General features: G+C 39.6%; 1 protein-coding gene across 16 annotated transcripts in view; it reads left to right on the forward strand.

Moving 5' to 3' along the window:
* ptprsa (protein tyrosine phosphatase receptor type Sa) overlaps positions 1 to 12,005 on the forward strand; it is a 219,882-nt gene that overhangs the window by 50,380 nt on the left and 157,497 nt on the right. For all 16 annotated transcript variants that reach the window (XM_072438688.1, XM_072438689.1, XM_072438695.1 and 13 more), the window contains exon 2: positions 191 to 280. The gene's annotated coding sequence lies outside the window, so the exon portion shown is untranslated. The remainder of the gene's footprint in view (positions 1 to 190; positions 281 to 12,005) is intronic.

A 12,005-nucleotide genomic window follows, 5' to 3' on the forward strand; every position in this document is an offset into this window, starting at 1 on the left:
ATCAGTGAAGAGCCTGCACTTTGCCTGCCGTCCTGTGGTCACAAAGGCCACGCACAGCCCCAACCAAAGCAATTCCCCCTCCCACCACTTGAGGAGGCAGTTCATTCACTAGTCCTTTTCATTAATCTTTCTCTTTATTCTTTCTCCTTTCTTCTCTCCCTCTCTGCGCCCCCTTATTTCTATCTTTTAGGCACCACTGAAGCAGTAACAAGGAAAAGAAGCAGAGAATCCGCTGCAGCAGCAGAGGATATGAAGAAGTCGTGTTGAAAACATCCCAGCGGTAAGTGCAGGAGTCTTCTACCCAGTGTACCCGCCATTTTAGAAGAATCTCACACTTGGAATAAATTACAGTACTCGCCTAACTTTCATTGTTTCTTCACATGTACCTTTTCTCACACCTTCCAGGCTCCTACATTTTTCTTAGAAATCACACAATAAGGCACCTTGCCTTGTTGAAGATATCTTTCACACTGCACCAGATGCCCGATTGCACTGCCTGGAGCGAGCCTCAATCACTAGCTAGAAATCATATTCACACCGCAACAAGTGTGATAAAAGGTGAGAGTTTCATTGTATAGTTACTTTAGATTATTTTGTGTAAGTTGTAGAAGACATAGGTTTTTTTTTTTTTTTTTCTAATATAAGCTCTCAATATTTTTAATACACAATATTTGATACAGAATATTTAATACTATTCTAATACTCTTCTCTTATCTTGTCTTATCCTACACACTAAGTAAGCCTCTCAAGTTATGACTCAGAAGTGTACCTCCTTCAGTCAGCCTCTTTCTCATTTTGAAGACACAAATGTATTTTTTCAATGGTAATGGCAAACAAGTGGCTATATCAAAAGCATCAATAGGGTATTGACCCATATTGCTCTTTGTATCAATTATTATTATTTCTTTGTAGTTGCATCTGTACAGTGCTCTGTATAATTTGAAGCTATTTATTTCCCACATTGAATTACAGCCAAAAAAAATCCATCAGATGTAATGCACTCTTGCTCCCCTCTTTTTCACTTGGATGCACAGTGCGCACGTACTCTTTGAATCTGCCTAAGTGATTATTTATTGTGGTGCTTTGTGCAGCATTTAGAGATCTCTCGAGACCTAAATCCCTGTGAATATTCAAATTGAAAACCAACCCCTGCTGTAATTGTGGCTGCATGTATTCAGCTTGTTTTATCAAATCTGCAATAGAAATGTCATATTCTACACATTATCTCAATATATATCTTATTGAAACAGCTTTGTGAAGATCATTTGAGGGAAACATACTTGAATTCATGCACTTGTAGCAATTGTGGTGTAAAATGAAGCCATATTATCTTTATTTCTATTACAAGGAAAAGGATAGAAACAGCATAGAAACACCTTGTGATAATTACATGGCAATTACTCACAGCAAAATTCCACTTATTCCTAACCCTGTATGAAAACTGCAAATTAGCCAATCAGGGCCACTTGTAAAATAAGGTACAACGATATCATATATAATCGAAATAAAAATAGGGTTAGAAGGTAAAATCTTTCATCCATAATCGCCATAAACAAAATAACAAAAAAATAACTGAATATAGGTGGAGCAGTATATACAAATTTTGATATTTAGTCTAATAATTATTTTAGTTTAGTGTTTATTTGAAGGGACAATGTACAGACATTAAGCTTTTAAAAAAAAAAAAAGTTCTGCACCAGATTTGAGCTAAGTTTAACATTTCTATCTGCAGTCCCTGATTTACAGGAGCAAATCAGTGCAAACAAAACGCATTGAACAATAGGATCATTTCACAGAGTCCACTTGCCACACACATCTCATTCATCAAGTATTTACATAAACATAAGGAGTATACTTGACCTACCAGTTTAGATTTGCACTATCAAAACAGTCCACAAAATACATGTCACGATATATCGCAGACTCAATTTGTCCTGTGAAGAAGTCATAATTATTCATGGAGGTGTACAATTACAAATATATAAAACACACACATTTCCACAACATAAGATAAGATATTCCTTTATTGTCCACACATGGGGAAATGTCATTGTTGCAACGCAGGTAAATACAGAGGAAAAGAACAGATCACTTATAGGAAGTTTGAAAAACACTCTCAATAGAAGAACTCTTATAAACAAAACCTCTTATAAACAAAAACTCCTATAGACAAAACCTCCCATTTCCCAACAAGGGATGGAGAGGAAAAATAAACAAAGATATAAATAAATGAATAAATAAATAAATAATAAAATGTGTGTTGTTGTGTCACATGCAATATTGTGTGTCATAAAACGATTAAGACGCTACATTAAGCTTATTCGCTTTGTCTAATAATTAAACCTAAACTAACTAATTTAAAGACACATTTTATCACATTTCTGTTGGATTTATATAACATTGTCTGAATATAGTTTTATAATATTATATCTCTGAATTCCCTTATAATAGCCTCTAAAAAAGATGAATTTGTTGCTGAAATTATGAACCTCACAGAATAAACTCTGCAGTCTTTTCCAGGCATAAGAACGAGTGCTTTTCTCATAGATTTGATCCTAAATGAAAGCAGCAGGTATATATTGTAAGGCCTGATGACTGTAAGTAGCGAGCCAGCCACCTCCCGCCTGCGCTGAACGTCCACAGCAGCAGATGTGGATGTTTCTCACACCGAGCTCTGCCTGGAGGGGGTTCAGGCTGCTCCTAACAGCTGGATTTGTCATATTGTGACGGAGAGACGAGGCCGCACTGACCTGCTGAAATGGTGGAGCAGTGGAGAGCTGGCACAAGTGGACCCCACTCCACCAGCTCGTTGAACTTCCACAGACTCAACAAGCTGGAAAGTGAAGGTCCTGGCAGATGTTAATTGTGATGATTATATTCAATGCAGCTTAAAATTGCTGCCTCCCCTGGCCTCACGTGAAGTGGGAATGTACAAAAAGATCAAATTTGGAAGGTAGAATAGTGACAGATGGACACAGAAAACTTGGAAATTAATCTTAAGTCCAGAATTCTTGGTAAACCTTGAAAAAACGTATAGTGTATTGCTTTATATAACAATGGACGTGTAGTTCATATACAAGTTAGACATGTTGTATTTTGCAATGATTTCCAGAGATTTTCAACTTGGCATATTAACAGACATAGACAATAAACTCTATTATCTTTGAAACTATCTTTGTATCTAACAATGGTGCAGCTGTTTTTGCTCATCCACTGGTCAGGGGCCATCAGCACGGTCCAGCGGCGCGGCACTTTGTTGGGATGATGTTAACGTTGGGGGCAGGGGGAAATTGACATTACAGTGTGGAACCGTGAGTCGTTTTCAAGTTGTTTTACATTACTATTTGAATTTGAATTGTCCATAATACAAAATAACGCTCTACCTGTGTCATAAATTAGAAAATAAGATGCAAAAAACATACTGTGTCGTCTTTAACTTTAAGGATCATCACTATTACCTTTTCTGCCCACATCCTGAAGGTTGATAGATAAACATATCCTGCTGATGCGTCCCGTGAAACTACTGAATGACGATATTTAGGGGCAGAGTAGGTGTTGGTGGGGGAGATTCTATCTTAGCTCTATTAATGCAGTCATTGCTGCACTGCCCCCAGGCCAGAGGGCTTAATCCAGAGGAGTGCGCGTGAATGGGAGTGCGGCTCGGACTTGCCAGACCTATTTAAGTTCTGGTTGAGAGCACAGTGCTGTGTGGGCGAATCTATTCTGTCCTGGGCCCGGGCACAGCATAAACATTGCCCAGGGAACACAAGTAAAGCTAAGGCGAGGCAGGCATGTAAGCGCACAGCCAACCAAGCGGACAAGAGCAAAACTGTAAGGATGGTTGCCTTTAATTTCCTTTCTACCATCTCCCCTGCACTTTCCAGGGCCTTGGTGCAAGAAAGGCTTACAGGAGAGTGTCTTGGAAATTACCTGTGGAGGCTATCTCTTTGCTGGGGCGGGACTAAAGTTCCATCCCACACTGTCACGCTGGATCTACCCTGATAAATCCCTCATGATGGCTGCCAATACTATACTCTCTTACCGCATAAGTGTTCTGCGTTAACTCTGTGACACTCCGCTCTTCTGACCCTCTGACCTCACATGTAAACAGAGCCTCTTCCACAATACTCTTACCTGCATCATCCTCCCTCCCTCCCGTTCTTCATCCCCGTGGCCAAATAAGGAAAATAGGACCATGGAGAGCTAAGTAAGTCGGTCAGCCAACCCACCGAGGAGGCCATTAGCGCGCCATTGGAGAGGGGTGGGAGAGGAAAAAGCACCTCTGGCATCACTCATTATGATGGCCTTCCTTCTTTTGATTCCCCCATGCACATGCACACATACACAAGTGCGTCATGCCAACGGAAAGCTGCAAATAAAGTCCACAAAAGCTTGGGTATAATGGCCTGAGCTGAAGAGGGGCAAGTGGTTGAATAGAAGGCAGGATAAGTCATGATAGGGAATGCTAAAGCGACATACAGTGTTGTGAGGGGGGGAAAAGCAAAGTGTTTTACTTTTCTGCAGCACTCAAGGTTCCTAAGAGCACAGTGGGCTCCGTAATCCTAAATGGAAACGAAGTTTGGGAGGACCAGATCTCTTCTTAGACCTTGCCGTCCAGCCAAACTGAGCAATTGTGGGAGAAGAGCATTGATGAGCGAGGTAAAGAAGAACCCAAAGATCACTGTGGCTGAGCTCCAGAGATGCCATAGTGGAGATGGGAGAAAGTTCCACAAAGTCAAGTATCACTGCAGCCTGTCACCAGTCTGGGCTTCACTGTCCAACCTGAGGGAACTGGAGAGGATCTGCATTGAAGTATTGCAGAGGATCCCCAAATACAGGTGTGAAAAACTTGATGCATCCTTCCTAAAAAGACTCATGGCTGTACTAGCTCAAAAGGGTACTTCAACTCAATACTGAGCAAAGGGTCGGAATACTTTTGACCATGTGATATTTCAGTTTTTCTTTTATAACACATTTGCTAAAAAATCTACATTTCTGTTTTTCCCTGTCAAGATGGTATGCTGAGTGTTCATTAATGAGAAATAAAATTAGCTTTTTTGATTTTAGCAAATGGCTGCAATGAGTGAAAGAGTGAAACATTTAAAGGGGTCTGAAAAAGTAGATCTTGGTAAAAAGTACTCCTCTATACTATAAATGCTGCTGCTTCTAACAACAATATTTTGATACATAAAGTAGCACATGTTCTAGTACATTTTCTACTTTTTCAGACTAAATCCTTCTGTTTTATTTAGCATGGCTCCTTCACCTTCAAAAGTGGGGCCAGTTCACCCGGAATGGAGGAAGAACACTCTTCAAGTAAAAGCATTCTCAAAAGGTTTTGAAAGAAATGCAGTGGAGAGAGTACTGAATAAAAACTGGATGTGGTAATGAAAATCAACTGAAAAGGTTACGCATGATGACCTAGCATAGGACTATGGATACGTTCTAAGCATATACTACTTCAACGTTTCAACAATAGACTTTCAAGTAGACTTTCCATTGTTTTGGAACATTTTAGCGGTTGCACATTTGCAAGAAAATCCCTGCCCAGCCCAACACCCAGGAGTTTCAAACACATTATCTTTAGCAGAACTGACTTTCAGTCCAGTGTAATTCTCCACGTTTCAGTCCGTGCCGTACTTCCTGAGCCCATCTTTTCCCTCACACGCGTGTCTATCTGTCTGCTCACTGGTGTATCAAGGTAATGAATTTATAATCTCTCTCCAGCTCTGTGTAGATCTGTATCGTGTTGGCAGATAAGAGACAGCATTGGTGCGTTGTAATGGCCACCAGTCTGCCTCTGCTCCTGCTCGAGCCGTGGTGTGTGTGTGTGTGTGTGTGTGTGTGAAAACCACCACCGCAACGCTCCGAGCTCCAGTCCAGGGTCCGCTAAGACTTTGAAGAAAAGTCTGATCTTGTTAGTTGGTAGTTGTTAAATGTAGGAACCGAAGCCACATTTTCTGCAGCTTTTGTGAACCTTTTTTCTGGAACAGTGTGCATAGTTTGTCAAATCTGCAGGGACAGTGCTGTTTTGGGGGCTTAAGCAGTAGCAAACCTATTGTAACATATGATTCTATTTAACATTAATTTCTGTTTGATTTACATTTATTTGGGAATTTATATTTTACATTGATTTGAGGGTTTGATTATAGTGTGTTGCACTTATTTTATTTTGGGTACATCTATTTATTCTGTATATTGTTTCAGTACAACCCTTTTTGTCGACGCACAGGAAGTAAGACTTGAGTTGAGAGGACGTGAAATAAAGAAACGCTGCTAAAAGACTGTCCTGCCGTGTTGGTCTATTTTAGCATAGGAAAATAACAAGAAAACCCACAACATCATACATTCAACTGTAACCCGCAATACTCACTGCATCAGAGACCGGTGAGCCACAAGAAATAAGGGTTACACTATCTGGCTTAAAGAAGACAGATACTTTTGTCAGCAGAGTTATCACCTTAGACACCAATGGAGTGTTTTTTTATATTTTGGATTTTTGAATTTGTTAAATCCTAATGTTTATTAATATCAAGTCTGCTCATTTCCCCCTTCAACCCTTGGTACGTCATGATAAATGTCCTCACGACAAAGCGCTGCACTGCTGAACTGCCCCACTTACAGCTACAGTTCATTGTAGCAACTGTAGTGGTGCTTTTTGTTTCATTTGAACCAAAATGGGTACGCAATGTTTCTGAATCATAAATTGCTCACCGATTAAGAAGGGGAAAAACAATCCAAACAAAGTAAGTCAGTAAGATTACTCAAACATGCAGGATCCCTCTAGATACAAATTTGAGTCTAGATAAGAAGGAAAACAATTATAACACAGCTAAAAGCTCTTTAAAGTACATTGTGCATAATATGTCTCCTTTAAGGCTGTATTTTTTGTTGTTGTCCATTTCTGATTATAGACTTTAAAGCACCATAATGGACTGTGTTTATTAGATTACATTGTTATTTCTTATTTATGTGGATTATATTGTAATTCCTGATTATGAGGATTCATTTATTTCATCTTTGAAGGGATGTTTTTGAGAGGAGAGAACACCGTGAACCAAAGCACACGGGTCAGACTACATTAAACCCACAGCTAACCTTCAGCCACAGTGAAGTAAATGTCTGAATGTTACCTCCCTTCTGAAGTAACAGAGCTTGCGTCGGGAGGTGGCACTTCCCAGCCTGGAGAGTGCGGGTGCGCTTCTTCTTAATTGTGTTTTTGGTGGGTGATGAAATGTCCTCCATTTGAGCACGGGTTGGCAGTAAGTGGACTGTCGCCTCCAGAGACAGGGTGAGCGATGGCCCACCGCTATCCACTGTGATTGTGCCTCAGCCCCTTCGGGTGACAGAGACGAACGAAGGGGAGCAGCCAGACAAGAAGGGAAAATTGTGACATTCTTTAGTTAAAACCCACCCACCTTGTATTTTTTACATTGAGCCAAATCAATCTTGAATGGTTAAATTCAGAGGTGGGCAGGTACATCTACATGAGTGACTTTTCCCCCTTCTACTTATGGAATAGTTAAGAAACAATACTCTTCCCATTGCGAGTAAGTTCAAAGCAACAAAAGCTTTATGTTGACAATATTCAATTATTAAAGCATTCTAAACATGCTTTTTACACCTTTAATTTTAAGCATGACTTCCTTTATTGTAATTCTGTCCAATTACATTAACTTACTGGTTAGAATCACATTTTACGTTCAAACTGTTACTTAATTTATTTATTTATTAACCTGTATTTAAGCAGGTAAACACCCATTGAGATTGAAACCTCTGGCGATTTGGAGCAAAGGGGAAGACAAATAAAAATTAGTTTTCCTTTTAAAATCGCACAAAACCCCAGAATTGAACCCAGCTCAGTCTGTTTGAAGGGTGTTCCAAGAGACACCCTGTGTTGACTCACGCCCATGAGAAATACTATAGCTTTAGTTTTACTTGGGTAATTATTTAAGTCGCTACTTTTTCTACTTGAGTAATATTTTTTTACTAAATTAATTGGAGGTTTTTTTATACTTCAAGTGAACTAGTGTTAATTCTTGTGGTTTTCCACAGGCTTTACAATCAATAACAGCAGATGTTATTAAATGGTGCATAGTTTCAGTAATAAATTGACAAAAAAAAAGTTCACATGTCATAAAATCCAATTCTGAGCAGCAAACCACCGCTTACTTGGAGCATTCTCTCACACGACACATTCTGCAATAAGATCCCACCGATTAAACGCTTAGTCCCTGCGCGCTCGCCACTTCTTCCGCCTCTTGAATTTACATGGCATTTATGCACACTCACTAGCAAACGGGAAAGTGCGCTTACTATGTAGTTCTCTGGAGCACAGACGAGGACTCCTTTGTGGCGGACTCTCATTATTCCGTTATGGATTGCACATGTCAGGCCATAAGTGCTCTTTTTATCCTTCCGAAGCACTGTCCTCTGCCACGGAGAGCATTTCCCTACTCAAGTGAAATTTAGCATGTTAAGGCCCTCGCCACCAGGGGAACAACAGTGAGAGCCCTGGGTAGCAGCTGAGATTTACCAGCCTGATTAAATAAAGAGCTGTAGTGTGAAAGAGAAGCCAGGGGAGGAATCTTTGTATGTTCTTTACTCCGTGGTTAAATTGATTAGATCGTCCTGCTCCTCTCGCACACTTTCACAGCTCTTTACGCCGTGCTACTTGTCACACTGGGTTTTAAGAGCAGAGAGAGGGCAGTGGAGGGCTGCTGCTGCTGCAGGGTGGCTCACTGCCAGCACAGCCAAGATGGGGCTTGTTACTACAGCCAGTGCTCATTCATTAGAGGCTCCATGCTTTTAAAAGGGTTACACTAAACACATTGATACACTTCCTTTAATTGGACAGCAATCACATATTTTGTGCGATTTAAATATGAATTGCACATCTAATCATTCATTTACTTATGTTTTACCATATGCCCCACAGGCAGTGTCTTTATTTGTAGTATATATTATCATAGATATGCCACATGAGCCTTTTACTTTCTTCTACTTTTGTTCTTTCTTTTTTTGTTTTACATGCAAGTAACAGTTTGGAAAGAGAGCAGGTTTTTATATTTGTATGAATCGTCCTGAAAATCTGCCAGGGAATGATTCCAGGGATAAACAAATATCCACAAATCTTACAAGAGAACTATTTGAGTTGGATAGGTCACACAAGTTTCTTAAAACAACTACAAAAGTTTACTCTACAACACCACTTCTTTTATCAGGGGTGCCTTAAATGGTATTACTAGAGCGTTCTCCCAGAAGCCAATACATAGCATGGAATTATTGCTACTTTTTATCCTTCTTCGGGAAATAAGTTCTGCAGTAACAGAATCAACTTTGACTTAATTTTTTTTAGACTTCAAACTTTGCAAAGAGCCAAACCACTTGAAAGTTGACTGTGTAGACCCTTTGTTAGCAGCGCACTCCAGGCAAACAACAGAGCGGGGGTCACTTGATTGATGTGTCTCTACTGTGTGTTCCTCCTCAGTGCTGGACACCAGCTGTCACTTCTTACGTTCAAACTCCACCAGCCAATCACATCTGCCACTTCTGCTGGGGAACTTGTGATTGGGCAGCGTTAAGGAAGGGTTACAGGTGTTAGATGTAGTCATTTTGAAACAATCAAAACAGACTGATATACAGAAATGTGGTTTGTGACAAGTAACGTTATTCAATTACAATATTTAAGACTTGATACAGTGTTAAAAGTGTTTAAAGTTGTCCGAGTTTGCGTTAGGCCTACATTTATATTGGCTTTATTAAATATATTAGGTAGTTGTTCGAAGTTTGCTGTACTCTACTTTTTTCAACTATTTCAACAATGAGAGAACCTGAAGATGTCTTTATATATTTATTTAAACATTTTCAAACAACAAGAATATTTCTTATTATATATATATATATATATATATATATATATATATATATATATATATATATATATATATATATATATATATATATATATATATATATATATATATATAATAAAAAAACTACAGAAAAAAAAAAAAACGTTTTCAAACCACTTTGTAATTTGAAACGGGCGCTTACAAAACAAAATGTTTAAATACATATGTATCCATCAATGCGTTTGCTTGTAATAGTAACGCAGTTGTTACTATATTATACCTGTCAATGCTACTGCGTTATAAAGCAAACGGTCTTCAGTACTTGTTTTCACTGGAGGCTCCTGAACGCATCGCGGGTCTCGTAGTTTCTCCCTGGTGTGTGTGCGTGCGTGCGTGCGTGCGTGTGCGTGTGCGTGCAGAAGAGCGCAGGAGGGGGGATCTGCCTCTGTGTCTCACCCCACCCCCAGTCGTCAGTACGAGGTGCATTTGGGAAGAAAAGAATCCAAACCTGGGACGCGAAGATAACGAGGCACCAATAAAGCGGCGCGCGCTCGGAGCTCCGTGCGTCCCCCCGTATCGCGCACGGATTATTACGCGCTATTTGATTTTCTCTTCCACCGCGGAGCTTCTTTTTGGCGTGTGATGCAGGGGAAGGAATACAAACGCGCACCGGGATTATTATGACTTTTACGTGGCCTTTTTTCTTCTAACAACTGACTGCGATGCCGGCGAAGAAAGTGGAATATTGCGTTTTGCACACGTCGGGATGAAGGAACTGCTTTTTGTGTGTGTTTACTGCGCGCACCGGGTTTAAAAAAGTGAACCCCTTAAAACAAACAGGGGTTCCTTTCAAAGACTTTTCTTTTTTTTTTTGTTTAACGCAGCGAGTTGGTAAGTTCTCATTTCATTCTTCAATCGGAAATGTTCTGATATTTGTTTCCCATCGCGTTACAAGTATCCCCCAAGCGTTACTGTGTTCGCCTTTTGTCAACATGTGCTGGCAATTTGTGCGTAAATCTGGACCGTTTTTGCGTAAGTCTGGACCCGCTGTGGTGACGGGAAGCTTCGCGTAAGAAGATGGCACTGGGGGGTTTTCAGTTTTTGAAGTTTGTTTGAAAAGGTAGTAGGGAAAAACGACAAAATAAATAAATGTGAGACGTAAACAACGACTGCAGTGATTGGAAACTTTTTACGACGGCACGAGCTCCTGTGCCGAATGCGCAAGTTGGATGTGAGGTTCACGAGCGCTACAGGCTATAAACTAGTCATCCACCAACACAGTCAACGATTATTCGAGTCTATAGTGGTGTTAGTACTGTGTTTTGGCCTGTTTCGTGTCGTTTTGTGCATTTATATATTGTTATTTTACATTTTACGCGCGGTGACTCAAACCCTTATCCAAGTTTAGTGAAGGAGAGTGAGATTTAAATATGACTTAAGGCTACGTTTTCCTCTCTGTTGCATGCAGAATGGCTTTATCCAAATTGAACTGATAGGATTCTTCATTTTATTGCTTTATTGCCTCTCCCTGACCCCCCTCCACAATATCCAAGCAACTGCCCTCCAGAGATGCCACGATTATTTGGTTAATCGATAATCGTGATTATTTACATTATAATCATATAGACCAAAAAATATGATCGTGGCGTTTTTTTAGGAGAAATATCAAGTGTTTTTTTTTATTCAATGTGTAGAAAAGTGACATTTTTTGTTCAATTAAGAGGAATCTGAAGATTTTTGAAGCAAAATGTAATCCTTTAGTGTAAAGTTATTTTTTAAACGTGTTGCTGTTCATGTCATATGGATCATACAGAAAGTTTGATTTCATAAAGCAGGTCACATGTGTTAGGGAAACAAGAAGGAAAGACATGGATTTTATTGTTGTTTTGGTCATGATGTTAATGGTGAATAACCGTTCAATCGCCATTTATTCTCACAATAATCGTTACACTAAAATTTGAAATCGTGACATCTACTGCAAACCACAAAATAAATAAATAAAATAAATGAATAAATGCCAGTGTCTTGAATTAAGGCTGTTCCCAAGCAATACTGGGATAAACACAGTTGTTTCCCTCAATAATACAAATGGGAAAAGGTAGAGAAGGTTCAGAGTCTTACATCCAACAGAACTGTTTCAATCGGCTCAAT

Source organism: Eucyclogobius newberryi, unplaced genomic scaffold, assembly GCF_026437365.1.
Source record: "Eucyclogobius newberryi isolate DKJ021-1_F unplaced genomic scaffold, fEucNew1.0.hap1 SCAF_9, whole genome shotgun sequence".
Classification (NCBI taxonomy): domain Eukaryota; kingdom Metazoa; phylum Chordata; class Actinopteri; order Gobiiformes; family Gobiidae; genus Eucyclogobius; species Eucyclogobius newberryi.